Raw genomic sequence first — 15216 nt, forward strand, 5'->3', positions numbered from 1 at the left:
GTAGAGCATGTCTTCCACATCCCCACTGATGTTGGTCAATTCTACCCTATAGTAAGTACCCTACATGCTCCTGAAGCCAGGGTCCTAAATGCTCCTAAAACTAGTGCCCTAGGAAGTCTTTTTGAACTTTCTGATCTATATCCCTGCTACCAAAGCCAGTTCTTAAAGAAAGGAAAAGATTATTGTTTATTTACATGCACAGAAATCAATGCAGGGCTTCAAGGATCATGAAAAACCAGGGAAACGTGAGACTACCAAAGGAAAAAGGATAAAACTCAGATAACCAAACTTAAAGAAACAGAGATCTACAAATTGCCTAAGAAAGAGCTCAGTATAATTATCTTAAAGGAGCTCAGTGAGCTATGAGAGAACACAGACAAAGAAATGAAACTTGGAAAACAGTACATGAGCAAAATGAGATGTTTAATTCAAAGACAGAAAACATCAAAAAGAAGCAGAAATTCTAGAGCTGAAGTATACAAAGACTGCACTGAGCAATTCAATAGAGGACCTGAATAGCAGACTTTATCAAGCAGAAGAAAAACATCAGCCAACTCAAAGATGGTCATATAAAATTATACAGTCAGAAAAACAAAAAGGAAAAAGAGCAAAGAAAGTCTGTGGGACACTAAGAAATCAATATACACATAATGAGAATGCCAGAAAGAGAAGAGCATGAGAAAGGAGAGAAAGCGTATTTAAAGAAATAATGGCTGAAAATTACCCAAGTCTGTGGAAGTAAAGGAGTATCCAGATTCATGAATCCCACAGGATCCCAAAAAGGTAGACTCATAAATAAATCTAAACCAAGGCAGATCATAATTATATATTTAAAACGCAAAAAGAAAGAGAATTTTGAAAACAGCAAGAGGAAAACTACTCATCACATACAAGGGAATCCTCCTAAGTTTATAATCAAATTAGGCAGCAGAAATCTTGCAGGCCAGGAGAGTGGAACAATATACACAAAATGTTAAGAAAAAAACCTTTGTAACATAGAATTATGTACCTGGCAAGAATGTCCTTTAAAATGGAAAGGGAGGTAGGAGAGTGGCTCAGGAGGGAGGGGACACATGTTTGCCTATGGCCAGTTCATGTTGATGTACGGCAGAGGCCATCGCAATATTGTAAGTGCCTTCCAATTAAATACATACATTTAAAAAAATTAAAAAATGAAATTTCCAAAAAATAAGGATACTTTCCCTGACAAGTAAAAGTTGAAGGTGTATGCCAACTCTAAGCCTATCTTCCAAGAAATACTAGAGGGAGTTCTTCAAGTTGCTAAACATGTGCAAAAATATATGAAATTATAAGCCCAACAAAAAAAGATAAATACAAAATATAATACTGTAAAGATATTATTGTAATCATGCTGCATAAATAATTTTTAACTCTGGTATAAAAGACAAAAGTATTAAGAATAGCTATAACTCCCGGCGGCGCAGACGCGAGAGACGCCCGGCTCCCGGCGGCGCAGACGCGAGAGACGCCCGGCTCCCGGCGGCGCAGACGCGAGAGACGCCCGGCTCCCGGCGGCGCAGACGCGAGAGATGCCCGGCTCCCGGCGGCGCAGACGCGAGAGACGCCCGGCTCCCGGCGCAACCGACCACGTGCAGAATCGTGGCTGAGAGGAGCTGCCCCGCGCCCAGGGTTGGGGCGGTGGCCGGGAGGAGCTGTACCACGTCCAGGAGGCGGTGGCTGCTTGGGCACCGGAGGGCCGAGAGGAGCTGATCCACATTCAAAGCAGGAGGGGCGGCCTTGGGGAGATACCCCTCGTCCAGGGTAAGGTACAGCGGCTGCGCCTTGCTGGAGCAGCTGGGAGGAGATACTCCACGACCAAGTGGAATATAAGAGTCCAGTGTTCTGGGGAGGAAGGAACAAGACGGCGAGACCACTTTCATCCCCACAAATTCATCAAAAGAACATTTGAACGTGGAGTAAAGTCCACAAAACAACTTCTGAATACTGGCAGAGGACATCAGGCTCCCAGAAAAGCAGCCCATTGTCTTCTAAAGGAAAGAGAAGAAATCCAGCTCCACCCACCAGAACACTGACACATGCCTCCCTAACCAGGGAACCCGGACAAGTCACCCGTCCAACCCCACACACAGTGAGGAAACTACATAATAAAGAGAACTCCACAAACTGCAAGAAGAGGGAAAGGACACCCCAAGCAAAGCAATATAAGCAAGATGAAGAGGCAGAGAAATACCCAGCAAGTAAAGGAACAAGATAATTGCCCACCAACACAAACAAAAGAAGAAGATATAGGGAATCTACCTGATAAAGAATTTCGAATTTTGATGGTGAAAATGATTCAAAATCTTGAAAGCAAAATGGAGTTACAGATAAATAACCTGGAGAAAAGGATTGAGAAGATGGAAGAAAGATTTAATAAGAACTTAGAAGAAATAAAAAAGAGTCAATATACAATGAATAATGCAATAGATGAGATCAGAAACACTCTGGAGGGAACAAACAGTAGAATAACAGAGGCAGAAGACAGGATAAGCGAACTAGAAGATAGAATTGTAGAAATAAATGAAACAGAGAGGAAAAAAGAAAAACGAATTAAAAGAAATGAGGACAATATTAGAGACCTCTGGGACAATGTTAAATGCTCCAACATTCGAATCATAGGAGTCCCAGAAGAAGAAGACAAAAAGAAAGACCATGAGAGAATACTTGAGGAGATAATAGTTGAAAACTTCCCTAAAATAGGGAAAGAAATAATCACCCAAGTCCAAGAAATCCAGAGAGTCCCCAACAGGATAAACCCAAGGTGAAATACTCCAAGACACATATTAATCAAATTAACAAAGATCAAACACAAAGAACAAATATTAAAAGCAGCAAGGGAAAAGCAGCAAATAACACTCAAGGAGATTCCCATAAGGATAACAGCTGATCTTTCAACAGAGACTCTTCAGGCCAGAAGGGAGTGGCAAGATATACTTAAAGTGATGAAAGAAAATAACCTACAGCCCAGATTATTATACCCAGCAAGGATCTCATTCAAATATGAAGGAGAAATCAAAAGTTTTACAGACAAGCAAAAGCTGAGGGAATTCAGCATCACCAAACCAGCTCTCCAACAAATGCTAAAGGATCTTCTATAGACAGGAATCACAGATAGAGTGTATAAACTTGAACCCAAAGCAATAAAGAAAATGGCTACGGGATTGTACTTTTCAATAATTACCTTAAACGTAAATGGGTTGAATGCCCCAACCAAAAGACAAAGGCTGGCTGAATGGATACAAAAACAAAACCCCCAAATATGTTGTCTATAAGAGACCCACCTCAAAACGAGGGAGGCATACAGACTGAAAGTGAAGGGCTGGAAAAAGATAGTCCATGCAAATAGAGACCAAAAGAAAGCAGGAGTAGCAATACTCATATCAGATAAAATAGACTTTAAAACAAAGGCTGTGAAACGAGACAAAGAAGGAAACTACATAATGATCAAAGGATCAATCCAAGAAGAAGATATAACAATTATAAATATTTATGCACCTAACATAGGAGCACCGCAATATGTAAGACAATTACTAACAAGTATGAAAGGGGAAATTAACAATAACACAATAATAGTGGGAGATTTTAACACCCCACTTACATCTATAGATAGATCAACTAAACAGAAAATTAACAAGGAAACACAATCTTTAAATGATATAATAGAACAGTTAGACCTAATAGATATCTATAGGACATTTCACCCCAAAACAATGAATTTCACCTTTTTCTCAAGCGCACACGGAACCTTTTCCAGGATAGATCACATCCTGGGCCATAAATCTAGCCTAGGTAAATTCAAAAAAATTGAAATCATTCCAAGCATCTTTTCTGACCACAATGCAGTAAGATTAGATCTCAATTACAGGAGAATAACTATTAAAAGTGCCAACATATGGAGACTGAACAACACGCTGCTGAATAATGAACAAATCATAGAAGAAATCAAAAGAGACATCAAAATATGCATAGAAATGAATGAAAATGAACACACAACAACCCAAAACCTCTGGAACACTGTAAAAGCAGTGCTAAGGGGGAAGTTCATAGCAATACAGGCACACCTTAAGAAACAAGAAAAAAGTCAACTAAATAACCTAACTCTACATCTAAAGCAACTAGAAAAGGAAAATGAAGAACCCCAGGGTCAGTAGAAGGAAAGAAATCATAAAAATTAGGGCAGAGATAAATGCAAAAGAAACAAAAGAGACCATAGCAAAAATCAACAAAGCCAAAAGCTGGTTCTTTGAGAAGGTGAATAAAATTGACAAACCACTAGCCAGACTCATCAAGAAACAAAGGGAGAAGAACCAAATCAATAAAATTAGAAATGAAAATGGAGAGATCACAACTGACAACACAGAAATACAAAGGATTATTAGAGAATACTATCAGCAATTATATGGTAATAAAATGAATAACCTGGAAGAAATGGACAAATTCCTAGAAAAGTACAACTTTCCAAAACTGAACCAGGAAGAAATAGAAAATCTGAACAAACCCATCACATGCACGGAAATTGAAACTGTAATCAAAAATCTCCCAGCAAACAAAAGCCCAGGTCCAGACGGCTTCACAGCTGAATTCTACCAAAAATTTAGAGAAGAGCTAACACCTATTCTACTCAAACTCTTCCAGAAAATAGCTGAGGAAGGGAAACTTCCAAACTCATTCTATGAGGCCACCATCACCCTAATCCCAAAACCTGGTAAAGACCCCACAAAAAAAGAAAACTATAGGCCAATATCACTGATGAACATAGATGCAAAAATCCTTAACAAAATTCTAGCAATCAGCATCCAACAACACATTAAGAAGATCATACATCATGACCAAGTGGGCTTTATCCCAGGAATGCAAGGATTCTTCAATATCCGCAAATCAATCAACGTAATACACCACATTAACAAACTGAAAAATAAAAATCATATGATTATCTCAATAGATGCAGAGAAAGCCTTCGACAAAATTCAACATCCATTTTTGATAAAAACCCTCCAGAAAGTGGGAATTGAAGGGACATACCTCAACATAATAAAAGCTATATATGACAAACCCACAGCAAACATTATCCTCAATGGTGAAAAACTGAAAGCATTTCCCCTAAAGTCAGGAACAAGACAAGGGTGCCCACTCTCACCACTACTATTCAACATAGTTCTGGAAGTTTTGGCCACAGCAATCAGAGCAGAAAAAGACATCAAAGGAATACAAATTGGAAAAGAAGAAGTAAAGCTTTCACTGTTCGCTGATGACATGATCCTCTACACAGAAAACCCTAAAGACTCTACCAGAAAACTACTAGAGCTAATCAATGATTACAGTAACATTGCAGGATATAAAATCAACACACAGAAATCCCTTGCATTCCTATACACTAATAATGAGAAAATAGAAAGAGAAATTAAGGAAACTATTCCATTCACTGTTGCAAAGAAAAGAATTAAATACTTAGGAATATATCTACCTAAGGAAACAAAAGACTTGTACATAGAAAACTATAAAACACTAGTGAAAGTAATCAAAGAGGACACGAATAGATGGAGAAATATACCGTGTTCGTGGATTGGAAGAATAAATATTGTAAAAATGAGTATACTACCCAAAGTAATTTATACATTCAATGCAATCCCTATCAAGCTACCAACAATATTTTTCACAGAACTAGAACAAATAATCTCACAATTTGTATGGAAATACAAAAAACCTCGAATAGCCAAAGCAATTTTGAGGAAGAAGAATGGAACTGGGGGAATTAACCTGCCGGACTTCAGGCTCTATTACAAAGCCACAGTCATCAAGCCAGTATGGTACTGGCATAAAGACAGAAATATAGATCAATGGAACAAAATAGAAAGCCCAGAGATAAACCCACGCTCCTATGGACACCTTATCTTCGACAAAGGAGGCAAGAATATAAAATGGAGAAAAGACAGTCTCTTTAACAAGTGGTGCTGGGAAAACTGGTCAGCCACTTGTAAAAGAATGAAACTAGAACCCTTCCTAACACCATACACCAAAATAAACTCAAAATGGATTAAAGATCTAAATGTAAGACCAGAAACTATAAAACTCCTAGAGGAGAACGTAGGCAAAACACTCTCCGACATAAATCACAGCAGGATCCTCCAAGACCCACCTCCCAGAATATTGGAAATAAAAGCAAAAATAAACAAATGGGACCTAATTAAAATCAAAAGCTTCTGCACAGCAAAGGAAACTCTAAGCAAGGTGAAAAGACAGCCTTCAGAATGGGAGAAAATAATAGCAAATGAAGCAACTGATAAAGGATTAATCTCCAAATTATACAAGCAGCTCCTGCAGCTTAATTCCAGAAAACTAAGTGACCCAATCAAAAAATGGGCCAAAGAACTAAACAGACATTTCTCCAAAGAAGACATAAAGATGGCTAACAAACACATGAAAAAATGCTCAACATCCCTCATAATCAGAGAGATGCAAATCAAAACCACAATGAGATACCATTTCACACCAGTCAGAATGGCTGCTATCCACAAGTCTACATGCAATAAATGCTGGAGAGGGTGTGGAGAGAAGGGAACCCTCTTACACTGTTGGTGGGAATGCAAACTAGTACAGCCACTATGGAGAACAGTGTGGAGATTCCTCAGAAAACTGGAAATAGAACTGCCATATGATCCAGCGATCGCACTCCTGGGCATACACACCGAGGAAACCAGAATTGAAAGAGGCACATGTACTCCAATGTTCATTGCAGCACTGTTTATAATAGCCAGGACATGGAAGCAACCTAGATGTCCATCTGCAGATGAATGGATAAGAAAGCTTTGGTACATATACACAATGAAGTATTTCTCAGCCATCAAAAAGAATGCATTTGAATCAGTTTTAATGAGGTGGATGAAATTGGAGCCAATTATACAGAGTGAAGTAAGCCAGAAAGAAGAACATCAATACTGTATATTAACGCATATATATGGAATTTAGGAAAATGGTAACCTGAACCCTGTATAAGAGACTGCAAAAGAGACATAGGCATTTAGAACAGTCTTTGGGACTCTGTGGGAGAGGGTGAAGGTGGAATGATTGGGGAGAATGGAATTGTAGCATGTATATTATCATAAGTGACCAGTCCAGGTTCGATGCATAAATTTTCCTCTGTTCATTTCTTTGCATTTGTGCTTTTTTAATAAAAATACCTTTAACTGTAAAATAAAAAAAAAAGAATAGCTATAAGAAAAAAATGTTAATGGGTGTACAATATGAAAGATGCAAATTGTGACATCAATAACATAAAGTTTGTGTGTGTGGGATAAATATAGAAGTGTAGAGTTTTTGTATGTAGTTGAAATTAAGTTCTTTGGTTAAAATGGGCTTTATAACTATAAGATATTTTATACCACAAACTTTACACTTTATAACTATAAGATATTTTATACCACAAACTTTACACCTAAAAAAGACACACATGAGGAAAACAGAAAGGAATTAAAGGATGTCAATATTAAAAAAAATCACCAAATTACAATGAAAGCCAGTAAGGGAAAACGAAAGTAACAAAAAAAAAAACTTCAACAAAATAGAAAACAATTAGCAATATGATAATTGTAAGCCTTTACATATCAGTAATTACTTTAAATGTAAATGATTTAAATTCCTCAATCAAAACACAGAGTGGCTGAATGGATAAAAGAACAGGATTCAACCATATAGTGTCTAACAGCAGCTTGCTTTAGATCTAAGGGTACACATAGGCTGAAAGTGAGGGGATGAAAAGAGACAGTTCATGCAAATGAGAGTGAAAAGCGGCAGAGGTAGCTGTACTTAATCAGACAAAGCAGACATTAAGGCAAACACTGTCACAAAAGACAAAAGAGATAATGACACAATAGTAAAATGGTTGATTCAACAGGATAATATAGCAATTATAAATATTTATGCATCCAATACTAAAGCACCTGAAAATATAAAGTAAACATTGAAAGAAGGAAGGAATAGCAATTCAATGATAGTATCCACCTGTTTTCAATAGTGGATAGAAGATGTACACAGAAAATCAAGAAAGAAACAGCAGACTTGAACAACACTATAGACCAAATGAACCTAACAAACATATTTAGGATACATACTCAACAAAAGCAGATTACATTGTCTTCTTAAGTGTGCACAGAATATTTTTCAGGATGCATCATATGTTAGGTCACAAAACAAATCTTGACCGTTAAGAAGATTGAAATTATATCAAGTATCTTTTCCAACCACAGTGTTATGAAACTAGAAAAATTAATGAAAGAAAATATCAAAATTTACTAGTACATGAAAATTAAATAACACTCTTGAACAATCATTGGATTGAAGAAGAAATCAAAAGGAGAATAAGGAAATACCTTGAGTCAAAAGAAAAGGAAAAAAAAATCCATAAAACTTATGAAAGGTAGCAAAAACAGTAGTAAGAGGAAATTTACAGTGATAAGCACATCAAAAATTAGAAAGATCTCTAATAAACTAACTTTATATCTCAAGGAACTTAGGAAACAACAAATCAAAAGTTAGCAGAAAGAAGGAAGTAATGAGGACTATAGCTGACTTAATTAAAATAGAAACCAGAAAGATAATAGAAAAATTCAGTGAAACAAGAGGTTTTTTTTTTTTAAGATAAAATTGAGAAGCCCTTAGCAAGGCTAAGAGAAAAAGAAAGAAGACTCAAAGAAAATCACAAAAGAAAGAGGAGATATTACAACTGATGCTATAGAAATACACAAGATCATAAGGGATTATTATCAACAACTATATACAATTACTGGACAACTTGGAAAAACAGAGACATTCTTAGAAACATGCATTCCATGGCTAAATCAAAAAGAAATAGAAAATTTGAGCAGATAATAAAAAATAAGGTGATTGAATCAGCAGTCACAAACCTCCAGCAAAGAAAGACCTAAAACCAGATGAAGTCAGAGGTGAATTCTAACAAACGGTTAAAGAAGAATTAATACTAATTTTTGCTGAACTCTCCTACAAAATAAGAGAGAGAATACTACCAAATTCATTTAATGACGTTGTTATATTTTGATACCAAAACCAGATAAAGTTAGTTCTGATTCCATAACACACACACACACACACACACACACACACACACACACACACAAATTATAGGCCAATATGGCTGATGAACATAGAGGTAAAAATCTTCAGCAAAATACTAGCAAACTGAATTCAGCAATACATTAAAAGTATCATAAACCATCAAATGGGATTTAACACAGGGATGAAATGATTGTTCAACATGTGCAAATCACATCAGCAAAAAAATTACTCAATAACAATAGTAAATAAATGAAGTGGGAGAAAAATTTTGGAGGGGATGGATATGATTATGGAATAGATTATGGTGATAGTTTCATGACTGTATATTAAATCCCATTAAATTGTATACAGTAAATATGCACAGTTCTTTGTAAGCCAATCATACCTCAATTAAGTGTTTTTTAAAAAATAGCTTATCATTCCCAGTATCTCAGCTGTTTCTGTCACCATTGCTTACAAGGTCTTGTTAATTTGTTATTGCTGTTATTGTGCTGTTATTGTCATTGTTAACTACAACATTCAGTAGTTATTTATCACAGACCTATAGTAAAAGGCATACTCAAAAATATTATCCTCTCATCTTAAAGAAAAGTGGAAGACAGAAGCAGACGAGCAGGTCAGATGGATCCAAAGTGAGAAGGACTTGACACACTCTTGCTGATTTGAAGATGGAGGAGGGGGAATTGCAGTGAAAGAAATGGCAGCCACGTGAATGTAGAAAGGGCAAGAAATAGAGTCTCCCCTGTAGCCACTAGAAAGGAACATAGCCCTGCCAGCAACTTGATTTGTCACTCTGAGGACTGTGCCCATCTTAAACATACAGAATGGCAAAAAATAAATTTGAGCTGTTTTATGGCACTATGTTTGTGATAAATAGTTACAGTAGCGATTATAAAATTAATAATGCAAAATAAAGTACCCTTAGCTCTAGAAAGAATAATTAATACTATTATGTACACCCGGGGCAGATTCATGTCAATGTATGGCAAAACCAATACAATAATGTAAAGTAATTAGCCTCCAATTAAAATAAATTAATTAAAAAAACCCTCAAATTTTGCCCATATTTTTATTTTGCTCTCCCAAAATACTGAAGTGATTTCTCCCCATTGTAAATTTCAACTCTGCTCTCCTTTTGCAGCTAACCTACTTACCTTTTCCTCAGAGGAGAGAAGAGACTCTGAATGTTGGAGTATAAGTGGAATTCTGTAAATGGGACCGATTGACAGTCCCAGGACAAACTAAGGAGATGAGCCATGGAAAGGGGTAAAGGGGTGTCACTTACCATCGACAGTGAGGTAGAAAACCTGGTGAAGTTCCATCCCTCCAGTGAAGCTGGCTCGAGCCCAGTACTGCCCACTGTCCTCTGGGGTCAGGTTCTGAATCCTCAGGGATGTCATATTGGGTACATGGACCGTTTGCTGATATGTGTTCTGGAGGTTGACCCAGGTTGGAGCCTCTGCCTCAGGATGGACCATTAGCAGAACTCTGTAGTTTGACTCAGGGCCAAATCCCCAGGTGACCCTCTCCAGCTCAGCTTCTTGCTTTTTGATCACACGAAACAACACAGAACCTCCATGGAATCCCTTCATAGAAACACGGGCTCCAAAATTCTGAACTTCAGAACTATGTTCCAGAACTCTTGACACCAGCACTGTAGCCACCTAGAGGATTGAACACACAAAAAATGTGGCTTTGCATTGAGAATAAAGGAGAAAGGAGAGAACCATAGAATCTCTTTTAAAAGAAATTCGTGCAACATGATCCTTTGATTCTAGTTAAGACAGCCTAGTACAATGAATTTGAAACCATTTCTGGAATCAAGTTCTGGTTCTGGGAATATGTGACCTTGAACAGATACTAAGCTTGCTAACCTGTAGTTTCCTTATCTGACTGATAATGATAGTGTGAATTAGAAGTAATCATGGATCAAAATCATATTTTCAGGCACAGTTGTGGGAGGAGCTTCCAGAGTGTCTCCTAAGCCCCTCCCTCCTCCCATTCACACCTTGTGCAACCCCACCCCCTGGACTGTGGGCCGCATCTAGTGACTGGCTTCTAAGGAACAGAACACAGCAGATGTGATGACGCCACTCAGTGATACTAGGTTATACAAGACTGACTGCCCTCTTGCCTGCACGCTCTCTCCTTCACTCTCTCTAGCTTGCTCTGGAGAACCCAGCTTCCTCGCTGTGAACTTCCCAGTGGGGAGGCCAACATGACAAGGAAGGGAGGGAGCCTCTGGCCAAAATCCAGGAAGGAACTGAGGTCCTCAGTCCAGTAGCCACGGGAAATTCCCCCCATCAGCAACCACAGGAGTGAGCTTGGACGCATACTCTACACAGATGATCCTGAGGTGATACAGCCCCAGCTAAGACCTTGATCTAGCCTGGGAGCCCCTGAGCCAGAGGACCCAGCTAAACCATTCCTGGGCCCTGACCTAAAGAAACTGTGAGACCATGTCTAGCGGTGTTTAAGGCATTAAGTTTTGGGGTTGCAGGAGATACAGCAATAGATGCTATTCTGTGTTCGGTTGCTCAGTAGTGTCTGGCACTTTGGAACCCCATGGGCTTTAACCCAACAGGCTCCTCTGTCCATGGGATTTCCCAGGCAATAATCCTGGAGTGGGTTGCCATTTCCTCTCCAGGGGATCTTCTGGACCCACGTCTCCTATGTCTTCTGCATTGGTAGGCAAATCCTTTACAACTGCCCACTTGGGAAGCCCATAGATACCTAATACAAATATGAGAGCTGCTATCCTTCCTGCTCCTGGGCAGTACAGCAGTCAGGACAACCTAGGCTGTGTGTGTGTCACAAACACTTACAATAGTTCAGGGTCCTAGAACAAGGGGATTTTATATCTCCCACCCCAAATCCCATGAGAGAGTGAGGAGGGGTCCTGTCACACAAGGTGGAGGTTCCACCTCCTTGTAGCTGCACTCATGAAGCCCACAGTACCCTCACAGGCTCCCAGCCCCACAGCAGGGATAGGAGACAGGAGAATCACACAAGGGGTTTCACAGCTTCTATCCAGAAAGAACATTATCTCTGCTCATGCTTTTGGGCCAGCTCTTGTCACAAGGTCCTACCTAACGTCTATGGACTAGAATATGTGGGAAGCAAGTGATCATTTAGTGAGCTCTGCCATCTCTGCTACCAAGTCAGCTCTTCCCTAGCCGGTCCCTGAGAGGCTGCAATGGGCCTCAGTCACTATGCTGCAGAGCCATGATCAGTGGACAGAGCCCCATCAGGGCCACACACTCTAGAGTCCATCCTCCCCCATCAGACCCAGCCCTCACGGTATTAATGTGTGTGTGTGTGTGTGTGTGTGTGTGCCCATGTGTGTGTGTGTTAGCTGTTCAGTCGTGTCTGACTCTTTGTGACTCCATAGACTGTCGTCCACCAGGCTCCTCTGTCCATGGGATTTCCCAGGCAAGAATACTGGAGTGGGTTGCCATTTCCTTCTCCAGGGGTCTTCCCAACCCACGGATCGAACCCCAGTCTTCTGTACTGCAGGCGGAAGCTTTACTGTCTGGCTACTAGAGAAACCCATCATGGTGTTAATACACTCATCATTTCTGGGAACCAGGGTAGGACAGAACAGGACCAGGGAAAGTGCCACAGAATGACCTTATCCTGGAAGGGAGAATAATTTGTTTTTCTAAGAGCCTTCTAGGGACCCAGTCTTCTCTCCAAATCAGTGAGTTCTCATATCCAGCCTGCCTCCTTCCTGTTGTACTTACACTCGTTCCTGGTCTCACTAGAGGCAGAGAATAGCTTGTGCTAGTATTCATATATACAAGTATTTCAGATATTTCTTTGTATTCAGTTCACTATTAGCTCAATTAATCAGGCATATCCTCAGACTCAGACTTTCACCCCAGTCCCTTCAGTTCCCCTCACAGGTCTACAGCCCTCACATTGAGCTTAATACCACCTTGGCTTCAGGGCCACAACCTTCAGTAACTGTCTCAGTGGGGAACGTCCAGGAGAGAAACAGATATCCACTCATCCTCCTCTCTGCTCCTAACAGCTCTTCCTCTGTTCCTTCCTTCCACACCTCACTCCCCTCTGATTCCCCGGAAGAGGTGTGGCACAGACACCATGCTGTCCTCCAGAGCACACGCCCTGCAGACAGGACGGACTCCCCAACACAGCCCACAGAAGGTTGGCTGAGAAGAGCTGGGCGAGGCTGTGCTGTCAGGTCTCTCTGAACAAGTCACGACACAAAGCCCACGGCCAGCACGTCCATTGGAAAAGCACTTAGTTTGAAGGAGGGAGCAGAGGGTGCTCGACTTCCTTCCAAGCTCCAGGATCCCCCCTTTGTGCTCGCAGGGTCATGGGCATTTGGGGTAGTAGTGTCTCAGTCAGCTCAGCCTGTCCTAGTGCGGTGCACTGGTGGGGAGGAGGGGAGGGTGCCCACTGCTGAGTAGATGCTGCTCCCGGTGGTCTTCTCCCTGGAAGAGAAGGCACACGAATTCCTGTTTCTCAAGTTGTGAAGAGGAAGAGGACACAGCACTCTTTGGCAACAGCTACACACTGGGGCTGTCTCCTGCTCCCCAGATTCACCCTACATGAAGCGACATCCCCAACAAAATGATCTGGGATCCCTAAACGAATGTCATGCAAGGGGCTTCGGACTTCCCCATGGTAGAGGTGATGGAACAGAGGTTAGTGTGAAGCAGCAACGCTTAAGGTAGCCATTGTCACTGGATGACATTGTCGGTGAGCTCTGAAATTCTGTTTATGGGGTAGGGGTGCCTTGGTGTCAGGGCGCAGGCAGAGGGAGGGAAGAAGGCATAGCAGGTGAGCTGAACTTGCTCAGGACCTTCTTTAAGTCTCTCTTGTGGAGATTAGAAGAGAGACTCAAAGACCACACAAGGGTCATCAGTTCAGTTCAGTTCAGTTACTCAGTCGTGTCTGACTCTTTGCGACCCCATGAACCACAGCACGCCAGGCCTCCCTGTCCATCACCAACTCCCAGAGTTCACTCAAACTCATGTCCATCGAGTCGGTGATGCCATCCAGCCATCTCATTCTCTGTCGTCCCCTTCTCCTCCCGCCCCCAATCCCTCCCAACATCAGGGTCTTTTCCAGTGAGTCAACTCTTCGCATGAGGTGGCCAAAGTATAGGAGTTTCAGCTTTAGCATCAGTCCTTCCAATGAACACCCAGGATTGATCTCCTCTAGAAAGGACTGGTTGGATCTCCTTGCAGTCCAAGAGACTCTCAAGAGTCTTCTCCAGCATCACAGTTCAAAAGCATCAATTCTTTGGCTATCAGCTTTCTTCACAGTCCAACTCTCACATCCATACATGACCACGGGAAAAACCATAACCTTGACTAGATGGACTTTTGTTGGCAAAGTAATGTCTCTGCTTTTTAATATACTATCTAGGTTGGTCATAACGTTCCTTCCAAGGAGTAAGCGTCTTTTAATTTCCTGGCTGCAATCAGCATCTGCAGTGATTTTGGAGCCCAAAAAAACAAAGTCTGACACTGTCTCCACTTTTTCCCCATCTATTTCCCATGAAGTGATGGGACCAGATGCCATGATCTTTGTTTTCTGAATGTTGAGCTTCAAGCCAAACTTTTCACTCTCCTCTTTCACTTTCATCAAGAGGCTTTTTAGTTCCTCCTCACTTTCTGCCATAAGGATGGTGTCATCTGCATATCTGAGGTTCTTGATATTTCTCCTGGCAATCTTGATTCCAGCTTGTGCTTCTTCCAGCCCAGCGTTCCTCATGATGTACTCTGCATATAAGTTAATTAAGCAAGGTGACAATGTACAACCTTGACATACTCCTTTTCCTATTTGGAACCAGTCTGTTGTTCCATGTCCAGTTCTAACTGTTGCTTCCTGACCTACATACAGGTTTCTCAAGAGGCAGGTCAGGTGGTCTGGTATTCCCATCTCTTTCAGAATGTTCCACAGTTTATTGTGATCCACACAATCAAAGGCTTTAGCATAGTCAATGAAGCAGAAATAGACGTTTTTCTGGAACACTCTTGTTTTCTCCACGATCCAGCAGATGTTGGCAATTTGATTTCTGGTGCCTCTGCCTTTTCTAAAACCTGCTTGAACATCTGGGAGTTCACGGTTCACATATTGCTGAAGCCTGGCTTG

At 40.6% G+C, this 15216-nt stretch overlaps 2 pseudogenes; both read right to left on the reverse strand.

The window, feature by feature from the left end:
- Positions 1-15216, reverse strand: part of LOC148778211 (SLAM family member 8-like) — a 72704-nt pseudogene that overhangs the window by 40142 nt on the left and 17346 nt on the right.
- LOC148778212 (uncharacterized) overlaps positions 1-15216 on the reverse strand; it is a 49081-nt pseudogene that overhangs the window by 33273 nt on the left and 592 nt on the right.

This window comes from Moschus berezovskii, chromosome 4 (assembly GCF_049115385.1).
Source record: "Moschus berezovskii isolate FMDL1 chromosome 4, NW_MosBer_1.0, whole genome shotgun sequence".
Classification (NCBI taxonomy): Eukaryota; Metazoa; Chordata; class Mammalia; order Artiodactyla; family Moschidae; genus Moschus; species Moschus berezovskii.